The sequence below is a fragment of the Sarcophilus harrisii genome, chromosome 3, assembly GCF_902635505.1.
Source record: "Sarcophilus harrisii chromosome 3, mSarHar1.11, whole genome shotgun sequence".
In the NCBI taxonomy this organism is placed as follows: domain Eukaryota; kingdom Metazoa; phylum Chordata; class Mammalia; order Dasyuromorphia; family Dasyuridae; genus Sarcophilus; species Sarcophilus harrisii.
The window spans coordinates 19,395,035-19,416,503 of NC_045428.1; positions in this window are offsets into that span (position 1 = coordinate 19,395,035).

Genomic DNA, 21,469 nt, shown 5'->3' on the forward strand with positions numbered 1-21,469 from the left:
TTATTATATAGCATAAATATTATATAATACATATAATTATTATTGTATTAAGAAATATTATTAAATCTTATTATATATATATCATTTTATCTTTTTTATTATCTTTGTCTGAGAACAGAGTGGATTCGTGTTTAGAGAGCTGACTTTGAAGTTATGAAGACCTTAGTTCAAAGACTGACTGATATAGGCTGGTTATGCAACCTTGAGCATATGACTTAGTTCTCTCTCAATGTAACTCTCTTTGACTACTGGTTTTTGAGAAAGTACAGACTAGCATTGGCCTAAGTGTTTTTCTTGCACAGGAGTTTCCCATATAGACAATGTCATTTCAGGTCCAATCTATTTCTTAAATTATCTTTTGAACATGTCCCATGCTTGTATTGAAGGCTATATTTAATGAAAGCACAGTAAGTTATAGTTTGGGAACTAAAAGTTATTCCGGAGGTAAAATAATTTTTACAAAAGGGGAATATTTGTTTGCCTTACTCCAATCTATATAGTGTGCAATAAAACAGATTCAGATCCAGGTCCTCTCAATCCAAAGCTCTTTTTTCTGTGATTGGACATGCTTCCACAGATGTGGGTATGGAGGTATTTGTTTAACAATTTACTCAACTGAGTTGAAATCAACTGAGGCTTAGCAAAGCAACATGTTTGATAGTGTTACGATAGATTCCCTATTGATAAGATTCTCCTGATGGTCTTCTTTGTTAACATTTTACTAATTAATTACAGGAAAAACTTTCTCAGTGGAATAGTGCACTAACTAAATACATTTTTCCACAGTAAAAACCAATGGGATGAAAAATGCCAGCTGCCCGTTAATAGCAAGAGCAGATATTATCACACAACGTGTGTTTCAAATATTTTTTTGAACCTTTTAGCAACTATCCTGTGAAGCAGATGCTATAGATAACACCTCCCCCTTTTTCAAATGAGAAAATTGAAATTTAGAGAGGTTCCATAACTCTCTCTATGATTAAGCATTTAACTAACATGACAGGTGAGATTGGGACCCCAGTCATCCTAATTCCATTCTGATAAACCAAGTATTATGCCATAATGACTTTCACTTTATCAATCAACCAATAATTCATCCACTCATCCTAATAAATAAGCAAACTTGAATCATTTATTAAATTCCTATTGTCTTCAGAGTAGTTAAATGTGGGGGAAGACAGAGAAGTTTGGAAAGACAAAGGCCTTTTCCTTATAGTGTTTACATTCTTGAAGAAGAACAAGAGATATACATAGAAAATTACAATATTTAAAATTATATTTAAAAAAGGTCATTGGACAGTTAGTTGTAAAAACAAAAAAGTTCTATATATGTGTCTTTTGGGGGTAAGGTTGTTAACGACTGAAAGATTTAAAAAAGGCATATGAATGTATCCTTTATATATATGTGTATATATATATATATATATATAATATATCTTTTATAGACATATATGTGCATATACACACATAACCAAGAGTTTACTCATTTACTTTCTTTTTATTTATATATTTTATTTGTTTATAAAAATGCATGTGCATGTATATACATATATACATGTGCATATGTCAATCACCATGCTATATACTAGGGATACAAAGACAAAAATAGTTTCTCTCCTCAAGAAGCTTCTATTTAATTGGAAAACACATTTTACATATATATATATATATATATATATATATATATATATATATATATATATATATATAAAAACACATAAATCCATGATGTATGGATAGGGACTAGACTAGATTTGTGATCTTTCTGGTAGAAGAAACTTTCTGGTGGAAGAAATTCTTCCTGAAGAGAAAACTTTCTCTAGTAGCATAGGTCAGAATAAATAGGAAATAACTTATTCCCAATGTTGGCTGTGCTAGAAGCAGTGTCAATGTCATTACTGATGATGTGTCAAGTTAGTCAAGGAACTTCTTGCGAGGAGTGAGGGCTAACAGTTGGGGAACCTGAGTATTGTTATATGAGTACTCCAAGGTATTAAGAGACCCAGAGGTAAGGTAGGTCTTGGTTCCATTGGGTGGCTTCTGTGTAGAGAATTTATGGCAAGAGATTGCGCAGGATGGAGTGGGGAAAGGTTATAGTCTTCATGAGGGGACGGAGCATAAGACTTCAAAGTATAGCTCCATTTCATTTTCCTAGAAAAATATTTTCTACGCATTGGCGTCTCAGAAGTGTAAATTATCACTTATTGGACTCAAATCTTCCTGGTTCCAAGTCCAGCAATTGATTTATTGGGCCATGTAGCTGCCCCAAGACAAGAGGAAATTCCTGCTATCTGAATAGTTCTGGGGCCTCCCTCTCTCTTTTCCAGGCTCTTGTCCCTTCAGCCCCTCCAGCTGGTGTGCTTAGGGTGCAAGCTCTGCTCTGGGATCACCTCTTTGAGATAATCCGTATCTCAAAGAGGGAAGTGGCCCATCAATCAATAAGCATTTATTAGACACTTATAGTGTGCCAAGCAATTTATCAAGTGCTGGCTGTACAAATAAAAAGAGTTAGTCTCTGTTTTAAAGTGTTCATAGCAGAATGTAGGAGGTAGCATGTATAAATTGAGCTACAAGGCAGCTGGGAAGTTCAATAAGTTGCAAGAATAAAACTATGGACTGGATGACAGTGCCCAGGGCTTTGGAGGTTATGGGGGAAGGATAAAGGGGAGTCTTAGAGGATCTTAGTTGTTTGGTATCATGAAAGAGTTTTTGAAATTATTTTTCAATGTAGGAACTGAGTTTGCAAGAATAGGGGTTTGAAGATGTATCAAACTTAAAATAATTTGAGATTTAGAGATAAAAAGTCAATAAATGGTATTACTCTCTTTACTTGGAAATTATGCATAACCAAGATTGGTTTTGTTTCTGTTTTCCCAGTGATGTGGATTATGAAAGGTTTTTTTTGTTGTTGTTGTTGTTATGGTCCAAGATTTCTGATAAATGAAATCATAAGAGACATTCTGTGCAGGTAAATAGAAAAGTATGAAGTCTCCATTTTCCAGGGCTTAGTTAAGAATGCCATTTCCTAGCTTTTCTCTGTGTGACCACCAGATATATCGACTTTAAGCACTAGTAAAGCTCTGATTGATTACCGCTGCACTCCGATTCTTCTGCGGAGGATTGCTGTGATGAGCCTAGGTCCTAAAGGGAAGGGTCAAAATTGGCAAAGGCCAAGCTTTTAGAAATTGCATGAGCCTCCCTGGAAATATCCTGGGGCCAGAGACTAAACGTTAGAGAGCTATGTGACTTGTTTTATACACGTCTCATGGAAAAAATACATTTGTGCGTCAGCTCTAAATTAGTATGTGAAGTAATGTGAAGCATTCATGAGAAGCTAATGAGATCATTAATGTTCCTGAGAATACAAATTTATCAGGGGCTACATACACTTTAGAAAAAGGTATCTTTGTAGAAAACATTGAATTACCTAGTGGTAGAAATATTTTTCTCTTGTCAGAAGTTGTGAATTCATTCTCTTGTAAAACTGCTGTGTAGAAACAGGAAGATTATGGTATGGCAGGGTGTGTATGTTGTAGAATCATTGCCGTTAGAGAGGAAATAGAGACAAAATGATGTGGAGTCACAGCTTCATTACCCTGGTAATGTCATGAAGTATTTTTCCTTTTCTTCTTCATGTTTCCTAATTCTAATTAGATACAAATCCCCATTAGCTTCCTTTGAATTAGACATTAGTTTGTGAGGAAGTGTTGATTTGGGGGAAAATGGTCTTTTTGTTTTTATGGCATTAGTTGATTTTCTTTCATTAAAATGGGACAGGATGAGTTTTGAACTTTATGCCATTATCAGAAATATAATTTTCTTGTCTTCAAACATTAAACACTGGTAATATAAATAATGTGACTTTGAGAGTCTAAAGTGGAGGAAACATCATTTTGGATTGCAAATGTGATATTGAACCTTACTGACAAATTTGGTTTGGTTCAACAAAATTCAACAAATATTTATTAAGGGACTTCAATGGCACTTTGTATTGTAGTGAAACAGGCCCCCATTTTGTTTTTACTGCTGTCACTATAACCGCTACTACCTCCACTGTCACCCCCTCTGCCATCACTCTTCCCAACTTTCTACCTTCACATAGGCTTTCCCCCAAGTCTAGAATATTCTCATCCCTTACTTTAATTTCTTGAGAACTATTACTCTCTTTTTAACTTCAATTTAGGTATCCATCCTACTCCATGGATTCCAAATGAATGGTTCTTAAATGCCTAAGGGGTACACTATGATGGTCCAGGGAAATCTTGTGCTAAAAATTCTTTACTGGCTTCTTAAGCCATAGATAATTATGTTATATTTACTATGTTATAAATATATTTTCCTCTGAAACAACAAGTTTGAAACATCATGGGTAATCTTTTATAATTTTATAATTAGAATCTCCATAATTATAGGTAGAATGAAATTTCATATTTTATAATTATGTAAGTTTTAATATGAAGCTTTTTTGGGGAAAGAGTTACTGTAGTTATTGTGAGCATTTAATGAATCAGTTACTTTGGGAGTTCTCTATATATCTCTTTTTATGTATCTATCCATTCATCTATCTATCTGACTATCTATCTATCTATCTATGTATCTATCCATTCATCTATCTATCTATCTATCTATCTAATTGGGAACCAGGATTTTTACTTGACACTTCTGATGCTCCTTATGTCTCTGAGGATACTTTGTAGGATTACTATTTATTTGTGTACATGTTTTATTGCCACAATGGAGTATAAGTTCATTGAAGGTAGAGACCATATTATGTTTGTCGTGGAATTCCAATTAATTGGCCTTGGGTCCTTGACATAGTTGGAATTTAATTTAGAATGAAAGGTACTTGGGATTATAAAGGCTATTCCTGGACCTGGGGGTACAATGACAAAAAAATGGTTCCTTACCTCAAGAAATTTAGTTTTCTCTGTGTGAAAACAATACTTAGATGAATGAACAGAGTAAAAAGGGGGTGGGAGTCAGTGCTAGTAGAGTTGTCTAAGGACCTGAATAAATGTGATTGTATTGGGTGGCTTTTATGAATAAACAGCAATACAATGTTATTTTAGGGTTTCAAGGAGTCTTCCTTCCTACTTCTACTTGAATGGAAGCTGATACTTATACAATTGCTTTCAAATTTATGAAACAATTTATATTCATTACTTTGTTCCCCATAACAGTTTTAGGACAGTGGATAAAATGACAGACTTGGAAACAGAAAAATCTTAACTCATGTCATGTCTTACACACTCGCTAACTGTGATCCTGGACAAGTCACTTTAATCTCTCTGTGCCTCAGCTTCCTCATGAGAATGACAACAGAACCAACCTCACGAGATTGTTGTGAGGATGAAATAACAATCCTAGCATACTGTGCAAACTTTAAAGCATTTTCTAAGGAATAGCTTTTAGAACTAGTAAATGGATAATATATTCATTTTATTGACATGATAACAATATCTCTCCTAAAACCTGGTGAGGCTTTTGAAATTACATGATTAGACATTACTTCCTTTGTTTTTCAAAGCATTTTGACTTTTTATAATGACATATGCAAAAATTCCTGGGAGTGGTCACATCACTAAGAGTCAAAGTATTAGTCAACTAGTTGAAAAGACTACTGGAAAGAAACCGGACAGAAGAAATGGAAAAGGACTCTGAAATGGAAGGTAGGAAGGCAATGAAGACAATTTTGCCTGGTTTTAAATGTACATTGACTGATTCCTAAATTATAAACCACACCATAAAAAAAGGACTGAAAATATTCATAATAGAAAACAGTTATATAGTGACAAAGCACTTTACCTATATTACCTAATTTGATCTTTACAACAACCTTGTCAAGCAATTGCTATTATTATTATCACTTCATTGATGGGAAACTGAGGCAGACAGAGGTTAAGTGACTCACCTGTAATAATAACACAACTATTAAGTGCCCAAGACTGCATTCAAATTTGGGCTTTCTGGATTCCAAGACCAGTGCTCTGTCAGTTCTAGGAAACACCAGTGATATATATTTTACATACAATTTGTGCCTTTCATTATAGAATAATAAAATGAATTCTGTTTTAGGCCTCTTAAGAAGTAATGGGAATTTTTTTTTTATCGTTTTGTGGGAGAAAAACTCCTGGTAACAATGTTGGGCATCATGGTACCATGATAAGATTATTGTGAAAGTGACAAATGTCTACACTTTTTGTAACCATGAGTCAGTCTTAATCTTTTTGGGTCTCAGTTCCCTCATCTTTAAAATCAAAGGTGGGTTGGAGATTTCCAATCAATGTATCTCCTGAATGGAAAGAAACTTGTTCCCACACACGTACTCCTGGAAAAGCTAACATTCTCATCAGACCAAATAATGATAAAGAAATTAAAAGAGAAGTTCAATATTCACAAAAACCAGCCAGAATCTCATGAAAGGAACCTACAGCAAAGTCATCTCCACCCCTGTCAAATAAAGTTGGCAGCCTATTAGCATGATCAAAGACTGGTGAGAGACACTTGTAGTTTCTCAAGAGTAGAAAGTTCCTAAGTAAAGCCTCAGGGAACCTTGGATGCTTCAGGGGATAAAGGTCATTATCACAGTGCACAGGAACATTTGCTAAAATGCCATAAAGGGCCATGAACACCCATGGCTCTGAATCTCAAAGATCTTCATTTTGAGAGGTGGAGATCAATGTAGGAACTCAGGTGACTTGGGGTGAGGCTAAGTAGGCTTCACCATTCAATTAAAAAACACAGCAGGTGCCATACCTTGGCCCTGGCATAAAACCCCATTTGGGGAACTAAATCTGGTGAGATGTGTAGACCAAAGAAGAGATTTATCAGTTAAAAATAATTTAGAAAAGGGAGCCCCTCAAAGAAGGAGAGAATAACCCTTTCACAATTCTAAGGAGACACTAAAAGAAAAAAAAATAGTTCCCCCAAGAACTATATGAATACCTAAAAGAAAAAGAATGAAGGATAAAGAAATGAAATCAAAGCTCTGGAAGAAGAATTTGAAGGAAAATAAATAGCTCAGCAGAGAAAGCAGTAAATATTATCCAATCAGTGGGTTCCCTAAAATCTAAAATAGACCAGACAGAAACTGATTCCAGTAGGTTGCAAAACTGAGAGAAAAATAAATTGGTATTAAAAAAAATAACTTCTGCAAAGTGATTCAAGGAGAAATAATTTAAAAATCATTGAAGTTCTTGAACATCATGACTCAGAAAATTCCTGGACACTATATTTTAAGAAATCATAAATGAAAGCTATTCAGAATTATTTGAACCAGAGAGGAAAGTAAAAATAGAAAGAATCCACTTATCTTCTCCCAAAAGAAATCCCTGAAGGAAAATTCCAGGGAATGTCCTAGCCAAAGTTTAGTTATAAAAGGACAAAAGTACTTTCAAGTATTTAGAGAGGAGTTGTTTAAGTATTGAAGACTTACAGTTGGGATCATATAAGATCTTGCAGATTCTATGAAAAATGGGATATCTTGAAAAACTGAGCTCCAAAAGGCAATAAAATCTTGGCTTACTACCAATGACATCCCCAAAATCTGAATACTCTTATAGGAAAATAAAATCACCAAAATTAGAGTTTTAATAGAATCAAGGACTTGTGAGTATTTCTGATTAAAGGATCAGAACTAAATAGGAGTTTTGAAATGGAAATGGAAAAGCAAGAGAAAACTAAGAAAAGATGAACATATTTGAGCAATTGGAAGAATATAAGCTGTGGTATATACACCATAATGCTAACATTCTATTAGAGGGAGAAGCAGCAAAATGTCTTGTTTTAGAGCCTTAAAATCTTCAAAAATGCTGAGGGAGCTAATTTTTTAAAAGAGGGACCTGAAAGTGGGTTGCTTTTTTAAAAAAGAGTTTTAAGAGGGGAAAGAAAAGGATGGTGAAAAAGAAATACTCTAGTGAAACAGTAAAAATAGTGAAATAGTACTTCTCATTTTTATAGTGAGAGAGAAGATCAAAATATGTAAGAAACATGAGGATGGGCATATAATATGTTTGGTGTAGAAAGACATCAAATTCAATAGGCAAATAACTGGGTTTGGGGAAAAGAGTTAAGAAGAAGAATAAATAGTATTAGGGAGAAGATATTCACAAGCAAAACAAATTACTTGATCCTGAAATGGGGATTAAAAAGAGATCGAAAATCAAAGAGCCTGATTTTAAGGGAAAAGGGAACACATGAATTGGGAAGCAGCTGAACAAATTATAGTATGTGTATAATTATTGGACTTAATATTGAAAGAGATTATGGTTTATCGAAGAGTATTGCTTGCTTAGTGTTCAATAAGGGCTTGACTTGGTGCTCAAAGCAAAAAGAGAGAGAGAGAGAGAGAGAGAGAGAGAGAGAGAGAGAGAGAGAGAGAGAGAAAAGCAAAGAAAATTAGCTTTCTTCTTAAAAGGAAAAGTCTTTACAGAATTTCCTAAATCATATGGATCTTTCCCCAAAGGTATTTAGGCCTTCCAGTTGGTTGACGCTAACCCTCTTGCTCTCAGATTATACACCAAAACGACTTGGCTAGTGCTTTCTTACCATCTCTGGGTTCTTAGAAGGACTAGGGTACTTCGTCCTCTCCCTCTTCATTTAAAAGACTACATTCTGCTCTGAACCACACTCACAGAGTGAATTTAATTATCGAGTAACTAAAAAAATAATAAAATCAAGGTTCCTATTTCAGAAGGAAAGTAGAATCCTGCCAACCATCCAGAAGCATGTAAGACTCTCCCCATAGAGTTTAGCCTGACATCAGCTGGATATTACTTTTTTTACACTCTGATGAGAATCAAATTGTAGGGTCAAATTGTACATGATTTCTTCTGTACACAAGGTCATCCATTTGGGGTCTGGGGGAAATTTTCTAACTGAATTTTTCTACATTGAACAAACCAAAATTGTTCTAGGGGTTATTATTCTATAGACAATCCTTTTTGTTCAGGCACACTTTCTCTAGGTCTCTTCATTAGGTCAAGTCAATTCAATAAGCATTTGCTGAATGCCTACTTTGTGCCAATCACACTACTAAATACCAGGGATGTAAATAAAGGAAACCAAGAATTTCAACTAATGGAAATCCTTGCCATAGAAAGACTACTCCAGCTGGAATTTTAAATTCATCCAATAATAGGATGAGCAAGCTCAGTTAAAACAAATAAATTCCAAATGAGCTTTTCTTTTATCCCCAAGAAAAGGATTAAGGACTAAGAAGTTGGGATAAAGCATTCCAGCATTGTTTTTCTTTTTTTCATCAGAACAGAGTAAGGCAGAAAAAGAGATAGACCAAAAGAGAGAACTGGCTCTGATGATTAAGGCCTTTTGAATACATCCCCATTCTGACTCTGCAGCCAGTCGATCAAAGAATTTCTCTTCCTCATCTGGTTAACAAAATGGAGCCAATCTGCACGTGTTTCACCTCACTCTAAGAAACATTCATTATAGATTATGGTTTTTCCCAAAGTAGATGCATCAAAATGTGGGAATTGTGTCATCCCAGCGTTCTGTTGCTTGTTCACCAGCCCCAAGTCACACTGGTATTATGAACTGATAAAGAGGGAAATGAACATGAAAAGGAGAAACATTTACATGGGGACAGCAATACTGTAAAGAAAAATAACTGTGAAAAATTTAAAAACTCTACGACTATGTTTCCAGAGAACTATGAAGCATGTTACCTATTTCTTGACAGAGAAGAGATGAAATAGATATGAATGGGCATGGGCATTGCTGATTTGTTTTGCTTAAGTAGGCTCTAGTGGTCCAAGCATTTTATCAATTGCATTATTTTTTAATGGGAGCTGAGGATAAGAGGGAGGATGGTAGTAATACTGGGAGGTCTTGATTAGTATACTGGAGAGGTCACATCTTTCAAATTTGAACTGCATTTTTCCATTGGACCAGAATCATTAATTGCATTTTACATCATTAAAACTTCAAATAGTGTAAATTTGGATACATGTAAGATTCATTACTTGTTCTAATCAGGGTCTAGCTGTAGTGATGCAATAACAACAACAAAAGAAAACTACTGAAGCATTTTTTAAGATATAAAAGAAAATAGGATGCACAAAAAACCACAGAACAGAAAATACAGAAGAGAATATATGGAAATTCCAAAAGAAACACAGACAAACAAAGCAGTTTTAAAAGTAAAGTGCAGAAGTTATTATATACTTACAAAGGACATGAAATAGTGATTGATGTTTTAATAGATAACTCTGTGTTCCTTTGCGTATGTGGAATTTTCTTAAAATTTAAGTTGAGAATAAAAATAAAACAAAAAACTCATCTAAATAGCTTCTGAAATTCCTCCCAGTTCCAGATCTACAAGCCATTCAAGAGATTGTGACCACAGTTACACACTCAACCCTCATGACATTTTGTTGGAGGGAGTCATTGCATGATAATCATAATCCATAATGATGGGACAGTTTAAGGTTTACAAGCTTTATCCCCTCAATAATTCAATTTGACTTGATTGTAGCCTTTGTGTTTATCTCAGACTCTCAGGCTTAAGGTGGAAGTATCATCTCTGCCATTTGGGAGGTGATATTCCTGCTAGTCTCTGCCCTTTTTGTTGTATTCATGTCCATGGGTTGCATTTGTTCTCTGAGCAAGCCCAGGAAGTCACATTGCATCCAGAAGAAGATGAACAACATGGTGAGAGGACTGGAGAAGATGCCACAGGAAGAGAGGAAACGGGCAGGATTAGTCTAGAGAAGAAAAGACTTAGGATGTCCAGAAGAGCTTTCATCAGGTCTTGAAAATCTGAAAGATTTTCTCTGTCCCAGAGGAAAGACCAATGGGTGAAACAGGCAATTAGAATTGTAGCAGTGGACCTGAATTTAATTGCCTCCTCTGCTAAGTTGCTACTTGCATGACTTTGGGCAAACCATCCATGTCTCTTGGGACTCAATTTCCTCATCTGTAAAAATGAGAGAATTAGAAGAGATGACTTTAAAGGTCTTTGTTAGTTCAAAGATTAGAAGAGATGACTTCTAAAGGTCTTTGTTAGTTCAAAATCTATGAACTCTTGCTTGATAAATTGCTAAAAGATAGATTTAGGTTCAATACAAGGAAAAATTTACAACTTTCATTCCTCAGTAGAATCCAAACTCCTTTAGGCCAGGGACTGTTTTGCTTTTGTATTCATATCTCTAGCACAGTTCCTGACACTTATTAATCACATCATTAAAACATAAATTAGACACACAATAAATGAATTTTTAAAATAATATTTTCCAGTTACATGTGAAGATCATTTTTAACATTCATTTAACATTCATTTTGAGTTCCAAATTTTTCTCCCTCCCTAAAATCATGTAAAATACATTTCCATAATAGTCATGTTATAGAAGAAGAAACAGTTGAAAAAGAGAAAAATGACAAGTGAAAACGGTATGCTTTAGTCTGTATTCAATCCTGTGACTTCTTTCTCTGGATGTACAAATTGATTGTTGCTTGTTACAGCAAGGTGAAGAATTGGATAAAGGTCTGGACCTGGATATAAATATAACCTCAGACATTTACTAGCTGTGTAACTCTGGGAAAGTTATTATCCTCTGCCTCAATTTTCTCACCTATAAAATGAGATCATTATAGTATTTACCTCCCAGGGTTGTTGTGAAGATCGGATGAGATAAGTTGTAAAATGCTTAGCATATAGTAGTCACTACATAAATGCTTATCCTCCTCCTCCTCCTCCATAAATATCTGTGTGGAATTAGCTACTTTGGGAAGATGAGGATTCTTTCTTACTTGAGTCGTTAAGCAGAAGCTCTACGACCACTTTTTGAAAATGTTTTACTAGATAGTCTCCAGGGTCCTTCTCCACATTTACATTCTGTGGCTCTGTGAAGTTTAATTATTCAGGCATTTGGACACTAATTTGTTTATATTGCTCACTATAGCTGTGGAGTTTGGGGCTCTCCCGTTCCATAAGTGCTTAGAATTTCAGCATGTGTTTACATGGATGACAGTGAGCCTCCAACAGGGAATGACACAGTTAGGATGAGAGATATCTTCAGGAAAAGAAGCATCATAAAAAGGTAAGAAGATTTCATTGGGGCTCCAGTAATAACTTTTAGTCATTGTAAGCTGAGGACTTGGTCTGAAGTATAGTGCTGAATGGACTGGAGATATTTTGGGGATTGCTCTGTCAACAGGGATAAATCTTTGCTGGCAAAATGAGCCTCTGGATTAAATGAGGATCTGCAATTTCAAAGCCTTCCCAGTCAGTTGAACACTTATTCTGCCAGAGCACCCATTGATTTTAATGAGGATGTTCAAAGATGCTGGCTGTCACACCAGGGCGGAAAATGGTCTCAGAATGCACACTGTTTGCTGGGGGATTTCATCAGTGGGTATGGTAGCACAAATCATCTTGAGGAAAATACTGGTAATTGGCTTAACTCTTGCTGTTAGTGATTAATCTCAGTCTCTGAAGTGAAATGGTACAGTGTAGTCTGCCTGGTAATTTTGTAACCTCATGAGAAACTAGCTTCCTAAAGACTACAACTCATTCTCGGGTCCTTACTTCAAGTGTTCTCCCTCTACTTTCTTCCCCAAAACAAGTGAAAACTTTGTGACTTCTGTTTTACTTTTTCTGAGAATGATAATGGAAAAATAGGTCCACAAATCATCCAGCAAGTATATAATGTTAAGTCATGGGTCTTAATGGCTTTGGAAGTCTCTTATAACTACTGAGATTCTGTTGAACTCATTGGCTATAGATCATCCTTGATTTAGGGCTAGAGAACTTCTCATTTTATAGATAAGAAAACTGAGTCCCAGATAAGTGTAATGATTTACTCAGGGTCATATAAATAGTAAATAGCATCCACTAGGTGCTTGGTGTAGCTGAATATTGAGCAGTTTTTCCTTGCTTTGTTTAATGTTGAAAACTGACTTAGAAATTTCATTGTGGGTTATCATGTTCTATGTCATTCATTTTCACAATGTTCATTGATCATCAATTATAAACTAGGATGGTCTCTCTTAGCTCCTCCACAAAACTGAGCTAATAAATGTTTGTTGACTAGCTAGCTGATCTTACTTACTTCCACATCTTACTGATGTGGAAACTTCCTCCAGCAATGCATCTAATAATCAATAATTGTCAGGAAATATTTATTGAATACATGCTATGTGTCAAACAGTGGGGGGGGATATGGTTCTGACCTCAAAATTTTACAATCAAATAGGGGAAGACAAAATACAAAGGAAGCTGAAAAGAGGGACATAATGAAGGCAGAGAAGTCCTAAAGTAGTAGAACTTGGTGAGAGATGAGATGACTGAGCTGTATTCCTTCCTTAAATAGGGAGTACTGAGGCTGATGGTATCTCCCAGGATGAGGAAATCAATCCAAAAATGATTTTCCTGGGACCTCAGGATGAAATTAGTTGCTGAAGTATCAAGATGGTACAGCCAAGTTAAATACACCCATGACTGCTTCTCCTGTGGGACTCTTAAACATGATTTCCAATAAATCCTCCATGAAACCCATCTACCATGCCATAGGCTAACACCTGGATACAAAAGGAACATGGGGCTCTAAAATGATTATATTGCATTTCACCAAATGATGGGTGCATCTTTTTTTTCCTTTCTGGTCCTACAGTTTGAAGATGATCTTGCATATGTCACATCTCCCATGTGGTTCTTTGTTCTCTTACCACTTGCCCATGCCCACCACGATCCTTTCCACTGCTGGCTGGGTGAACCTCCACTTTATTCTTCTGAGACTGGTGGTCTACAACTCCCATCCATGCAGCACTATGAAAAGAAAGGCCATAGGGACCAACAGATTCAATTTTTGTTTAATATTAAAAGAAGGAAAAGTTAAAAAAATGAGTGGCTAAAAGTAAGCATCCTTGAGTAAATTCATATAAATACCATCTGGTGAAAGAACACTGAATTTGGAGTCAGAGGAACTTTATTCAAATCTTAGCTCTTCTATTTACTATCTGCATGACATTGAGAAAATCACTTGTTCTCTCTGGGTTTTGCTCTCCTTACCTGAAAAATAAAGATTGGATAATCTACACATCATCTAACTTTTGAGCTCTAAGTTCTGACTTCCTTATATCAGATTTGAACTTAGCAAAATAATTCTTTCATTTATTTATGTTTATCTGTCCATCCATCTATCTATCTATCTATCTATCTAAACTGTCCTTTCATCGATGCCTCTTTAAGAAACTCCTTCAATATAGGTTGGCCCATCTCTGCAACTTTTAGTGCTAGGGAATTAGTTGGTGGTTATAGTGTTAGCCCAGGGTCACATTGTCAATCTATGGGAAAAATACAGGTTGAACACAGATCTAATTTTCTCTAAGATCAGCTCTCCATCTAGAATGCTACACCATTGTAATGGGCTGAGGCTTGAGTTGATGCACTGAGGTCCCAAGTACATGAGGCTAACTAGTAATTGGGCTATACTCTATTAATATACATGATTGGATAAAGAATGGTCCCTGCCCACTCTCCGTGCAAGTCCTGATGTGCTGTATAGGAAATGACGATTTTGGTGGGTGGAGGCAGAGAGAGAGACAGGAAGAGAAGCTGGGAGAGATTGGGCCTGGGTTCGAGACTCCGAGCTGCTGGTTGTGTGGCTGCTGGTCGAGCTAGCTTCTTGACTCAGCTGCACACATTGCTATCGCCGATTCTCTTCCACCTCCAATCTTTCTTCACTGAGAATAAAGACTGAGGATTTTCCCCTAACCTGAATTCCTGACTCGTGCTGATTTTAAAATACGCGATCTTCACACACCATCTCACACAAGAAAATCTTTGCCATATATGTATTTAAGGACAAAAGTCCCAGTACAGTTTTAAACTCTGATGACTCAGTTTCACTAGCTTTAAAACTACATAAGTCTTTTGGAAAACCATGTATTATGTACTCACAAACTAACACACACATACAGAGAGACAGATGGACATATCCACATAGACACACATCTACATTGATTGGACCAAATATTAATGCCCTCCCTTCCTCCCAAGGAGAAAACTAAATATTACTTCAGGAGCAAACAATACCCTGTTTGGGTGTTACAGAAGGTCTAAGTCAGTGGTTCTCAAACTTTTGTTTTCAGTATCTTTATCCTATTAAAATTATTGAGGATCTCTCCAAAGCATTTTTGTTTATCTGGATTATATTTATAGACATTTACCATATTGGAAATAAAAACTATCTTTGAATTTGTAGACCCTCTAAAAGGGTTTCAGAAATCCCCAGGATTCTCTAGACCATACTTTGAGAACCACTGGTCTAAGTTCTTTCTGTAAATACTTGGGATTTTGAGAAAACATTGGATAGGGAACTGAGTGCTGATTTCAAATCCTGCTTTCTGTGTTATCCTGAGAAAGTTGTTTAACTTTTCCAAGCCTCAGTTTCTTTGTGAGATCTTTTCCAGTCCCAAACCTATGATCCGATGACATAACTAGAGATTCTTTGACTCGATAGGGAAAGGATACATTGTTACACACTCCAAACAAGATGGCAGAGGTGTTTTGAGATATATGGCTGCTATCAACAGATTTCACTATTCATTTATTCAATCAAATGCCTTTCTAGTGCTTAGGTTTGAAATGGGCTCTGTAACTATCAAAGAAGATTCTTTTTGTGCTTATTGACCGCAGCATGAGGAAACTGAGTCTTCCTGTGAAAGCTCATATAATTAGAATTATAAATAGGATGAGGCAAATGGGGCTTTATCCCAGGGAGTTGAATTTAGAAGGTAATAAATGCATAGGACAATGATAGCACTTACAATCCTTTAACAACATAGAAACAATAGGGTTTAGGATCTATTTTATGAGAGTAATTAGTTAAAATAGGGATCCTCTGATAGTGGACTAGGTAAGAAAGTCCCAACTTATCCTGCTTTGTCCACCCTGTGCCATGCTCTGCCATATATTAGCCAAGTATGGCTTATTGCTGTTTGACTCATATGGTTTGTGATATTTGTTTACATATTAACATTCCCACATGAAACTGAAATGCTTAATACATTTTTTTTTGTTTTTTCTTTGCTGTGAAGATGTAGTTCAAATTAGATCATTCTTTGGGAATTATTTATTTATGTTTAATTATGGCTTCTGTTTTGATATCACAATCCCTTCTTAATATATCCCCTTTCCAACCCTAACCACTGCGCCTTCTATTATAGCAAAGATGAAAAAGACAACAACAAGCAGTTGGGGAAAGACATCTAATAGCAGATGAGACATTCTATGACTATGGTCCTCCTCATCTTAGTAAAAGGAGCAATATGTCTTTTTTCATTTCTTCTCTAAGACCAAAATTGATCATTATAATTAGAAAGGAAGGAATTATTTATTTTTAATTTTTTAAAAAAAATGTAACCATATATTTTATTTCTTTTGTTACTTGAAGTCTTTACATTTTCTTTTCTTTTTATTCTCTGTAGTATTTTATTTTCCCCAATACATGTAAAGATGCTTTTTGACATTCATTTTTATAAGATTTTGTGTTCTAATTTTTCTCTGGAAGAAATTTTTTATTAAGCATTTATTATGTACCATACATTATGTAAAGCACTTTACAAATATTATGCCATTTAACTCCCATTTCAGGCCTCGGGGTAACTGCTATTATTATTATCCAATTTTTGCAGTTGAGAAAACTCAATTAGATGAAGGCTAAGTAGAATCTTTGGGATATCACAGCTATAAAGGATTTGAGACAAGATTTGAACTTGGATCTTCTCAGTCCAAGCCCATTAATGTCTAGTGCACCACATAGGCTTTAGATTCATTTTAATGGCTCCCCCCATTTATATTGTTGTAGTGATCACATTTATTGCTTTGTGAACAAGTTGTTCCAATAGATAAAATTGATTTAAAGAGCATGCTTATTCAAGTCAATTCAAGAAGGACTGATTAAGTTGTCACTTTGTGCACTGACATGATTAAATGCTTAAGGTAGTTTTTAAAATTGGGTATCTTTAAAATATTCTGTTTGACTATTTGGCCAATGCTTTTATCTCTAACGATGATCCTGCTGTACACAAGCATGGAATATTACAAATCCCTACACTTTTAATTCACTGGCTCTCATGTTCATGGCAGAAATGGGAATTTTTTTTAAAGCTCTTATTCCTTAAAAAATATTTTTCTAATTTTCCCTTTCCCTTTTCTGAGAGAGCCATCTCATATAATTTTAAAATAAAAGAAAATAAGGACAAAGAGGGAGAAAAAAGCGGATTAATGCATGAAACAAAATCAGCTTGCAGCTTCCAGTTTCTACAACCATGAACTCTGTACCTTTGCAAAAAAGTTGGGAAGGTATCTTCTATTTCTTCCCAATCTTCTCTTATAAATGCTGGAAGGTACAAAAGCCAGGGGGCATTTTACACAAATAGAAATAGCTCTGTTTTAGAGAATTTACATTCTAATATATCACTATAATTATTAAAATGATTTTTTTCATTTTTTCTTTGAGGGGGAGGAAGATAAATGGAAAACACATTGATATGATGTGGCTATCTCAATTTTAAATGCACTAAAAAGAATTTAAAACTGCAACATTTCTGGTAACACAGTCTCATCACTTTATAATAAAAAGAATAAGAAGTGAATACTTTTTTCCTTATTTAAGCAGTATGACATAGTCAATGTTGTGTTAGTCCGTAGACTCATAGGTGGACTTTACTTGACTGGGATGAATTTTAGTTATTTATATGTTCTTTGTAGTAGCTCCTGTTGGAAAAGGATTGAAAGTTTGGTCATCTTTGTTCCCCAAATCTTCCATTCCTCTGGTAGTGAGGAGTTTCAGTAATAGAAATAAGCATTGACATTTCCGATAGACTTGTAATGGAGAGAGCCATTTGCATTCAGAAAGAGGGTTGTTGGGACTGAATGTGGATCACAACATAATTTTTTCAGCTTTTTTTGTTTGCTTAATTTTTGTTTTTTTTTCTCATTTTTTTCCCTTTTTAATCTTATTTAACTTGTGTAGCATGATAAATATGGAAATATATATAGAAGAATTATACATGTTTAATGTACATTGAATTAATTACTGTGTAAGGGAGGGAGTGGGGGAAGGGAGGGAGAATTATGTGGAACACAAAGTTTTGCAAGGGTGAATGTTGAAAACTATCTTTGTATATTTTTTGAAAATAAAAAGCTACTATTAAAAATAAATAAATAAAAATAAAAAGAAATAGGCATTGATTAGTCAATAGCTTCTAATTTTCTTGATTTCTTAAACAACATTAAAAATGTTTTTTTCTTTTCCTAAAAAAAACAAAAACAGAGTAATCTTGAAATTCTAGGCGATTTTGTTGTGAATCTGGTAACATGATCATACTTCACAGAAGTTCTTGAAGGCATCTTCCTGGGAGGGAAGTGACTCTGGTTTCTCAAAACTAGCTAGAGTGGGAGATTTGAAGTCAGGAAGCCCGTAGTGCAAATCTTTCCTCATATAACTTATAGCTATTCAATCCTAGGCAAGTCACTCAAACTCTATCTGCTGCTCTCTTCTATAAAATGGGGATAATAGTAGCTTCATATCATATGATCTTAATGTATAGATTATTGTATGTAATATATTAGTAAAATAATAATTATATTAATATCAAAAATATATGATTATTGTTAAAAGCTGTGCTGTTGAGTGTAAGTTCTCCCTGATTCCCTGATATCTCCTTTATAAGTTGTAAAGGCTTAAAGTATGTTTTGGTGACAAACTTTCTATTTGTCATCCATGGATCAGCCAAACTAGGTTGGGAGAGAACAAACTAGCCACGGAGTCATTAATTTTGCAGCTAGTGCAACTCTTCAATACCATCTGTTAAGTCAGAAGGATGAATAGGTAGGTGGTGCAGTGGATAGAGTGCCAGACCTGGAATCAGGAAGTCTCATCTTCTCGATTTAAAATCTGGCCTCAGATACTTACTTACTGGGTGACCCTTGGCAAGTCACTTAACTCTATTTGCTTCAGCTTTTTCGCTTGAAAATGAGCTGGAGAAAGAAATGGAAAACACAGCAGCTTTGCCAAGTAAACTCCAAAAAGGGTTCCAAAGAATCAGATATGTCTGAAAATGAACAACAAAAAAAAAGTCACAACAGTCAAATTGATGAAAGTCAGTAGAATATAAGTTCCTCAAGGGTAGGAACTGTTAAACTTTTGTCTTTGAAGGCCTTGCTCCTACTAGAGTCTGTCACATAATATATATTTTAATATGTTTGCCAAATTAAATTGAATTGTTGAAGTATTGAAGCATTAAATGTCTTCATATTTGAATGAATTAAGATTAAAATTGCACATGATTACAAGTTTATCCTTTCCATATTTTATCAAAATTTTCCTTAGATCTTTTATGTGTTGCTTCCTTTAATGTTAGCTCATTGGGAGCAGAGACTATCTCATCTTTCCATTTGTTTTTTTCAGTATTCAGCATGATACTTGGCGCACAGTAAGTACCTAATAAATACTTTCCTTTTAAAAATTATTCATTTTTATAGTGTTTCTGAACTTTTTTTTTTTTAGAACCCTGATAAAGATGTTGTATATACTCCAAAATCATCAGTTAACTTGTGAAATTCTCTCTCCATTTCCCATGACACTCTACTCCTATGAATTTCTCCATCGAGCAGCCGGAAGAAACTTCCCATCCTGGAAGCTCACTTCAGCCTTGGAACTCAAGTATGTACTCTCTGATCCTGGAGCCCCTCCCTCTGGTACCCTCCACTTAAAGTAGGGAGGAGGTACCCAGGCCACCCATTTATTCATTTCTCACCAGGCATCACTCCTCATGATTTCTCCAGTATGACCCAGAAACTCCTTATCTTGGAAGAACAACTTGTCCCTAGAATTCATATCTCACTAATATTCCCTTGCCCTTAAGGCCCATTTTTCCATTTGGAGAGTAGAGGACACCTCTCAAAACCTTCATTTAGAGACAGCCAGGACAGCCATTTCTTCATTTCTCACCAGGCTGTACTCATCTAGATTAATCTAGATTAACATATTGTGTCTAGTATCCTGTTTTCTCCCCTACCTTCCCTTCCTTATCTTCCTCATTAGATTGAGAGTTCCTTCCCAGCAGAGAGTGCTTTTCTTTGTATTTGTATTTTCAGAACTTTATTTGGTACCTAGCGCATTTTTTGTTCTCTCTCTCGCTCTTTTTTTTTTTTTTGTCATGCCTGAATCTTTGACCCCCTTTGCGTTTTTCTTGGCAAAGATACTGAAACAATTTCGCATTTCCTTCTCCAGTCCATTTTACAGATGAGGAAACTGAGGCAAACAGAATTAAGTGACTTGTCCAGAGTTATTTGTGATCATTAAGAGTCTAAGACCAAATCCGAACTCAGGAATATGAGTCTTTTTGACTCCAGGCCCAGTGCTCTATCCATTCTAACACCTAGCTGCCCTCTTAACACATTATAGATGTTTAATAATATATTGACTGACCAACTGATCGACTCATCTCCAACCCCTGGCTTCTCTGACGTCTTTCAAAGCCCAGCTAAAATCCTGTCTTCTATAAGAAGCCATTCATGGAGAGAATTCTGGGGATAGGACTGAGGAGGTCAGAAAATTCCAAGCTCTGCAGATTTCCTCCACAAAGAAGACAAAACTGCTCTTCAGAGGGAATATAGATAAAAACAAATGGAAATTGGAACAGAAAAATGATCCTCCCAGGACAATATCCAAAGAAAGACCTCAGGATGGATGTTTGACTGATGTGAAGTGCAAACAGTTTCAGGCTAGCTGCACTGAAACAGCAAGTAGGGAGCCCTGGGTCTAGCTGAATTAGCCTCAACCCCAGCCACAGGAACTTCTGCTTCCCAGATAATACAGGGAATGGAAAAGGGGTGGGTTGAGTCCAGAAAGAATGAGAGAACCTCTGCAGATAAAGAATGCCAGGTCCCAACTGTGCTACTCAGATGATCCTTTGGCAAGAAGGAACTAGCATATACCCAGTGAGTGCAGAAGCAGTGGGGCAGGGATACTGCTGACTGCTGGCACTTTCTGGAGCCTGGAGTTCTTGGATTTGAGTCCTAGGTCAGAGGGGAGAACTGAAGGAAGACTTAAAGCCAGAGACCTCATTCCCCCCATACCCCCACAGGGAGAGAAATGATTACACTAACAAGCTCTTATTAAGTTATGATTAAAAAAAAGAATATGGATACAGTAATACAGGAAGTGATTAAATAAAATTGTCCTGAAGTGTTAGAACAAGAAGGAAAAGTAGAAATAGAAATGGTGTGATCATTATCTGGAGTAACAAAAGCCTTTTTTTGTTTGAAACTGTTATGTATTTATTTAAAACAAAAACAAAATAGAAAAAAATACACTGATCACCACCTGAAAGAGAATAAGGAAAACATTATTGCTAAATTTTGAAACCCCCAGATCAGAGAAGATTTTTTAAGTTAACAATAACAACAAAACAATTCACATTATTCCTCTAATTATAATTT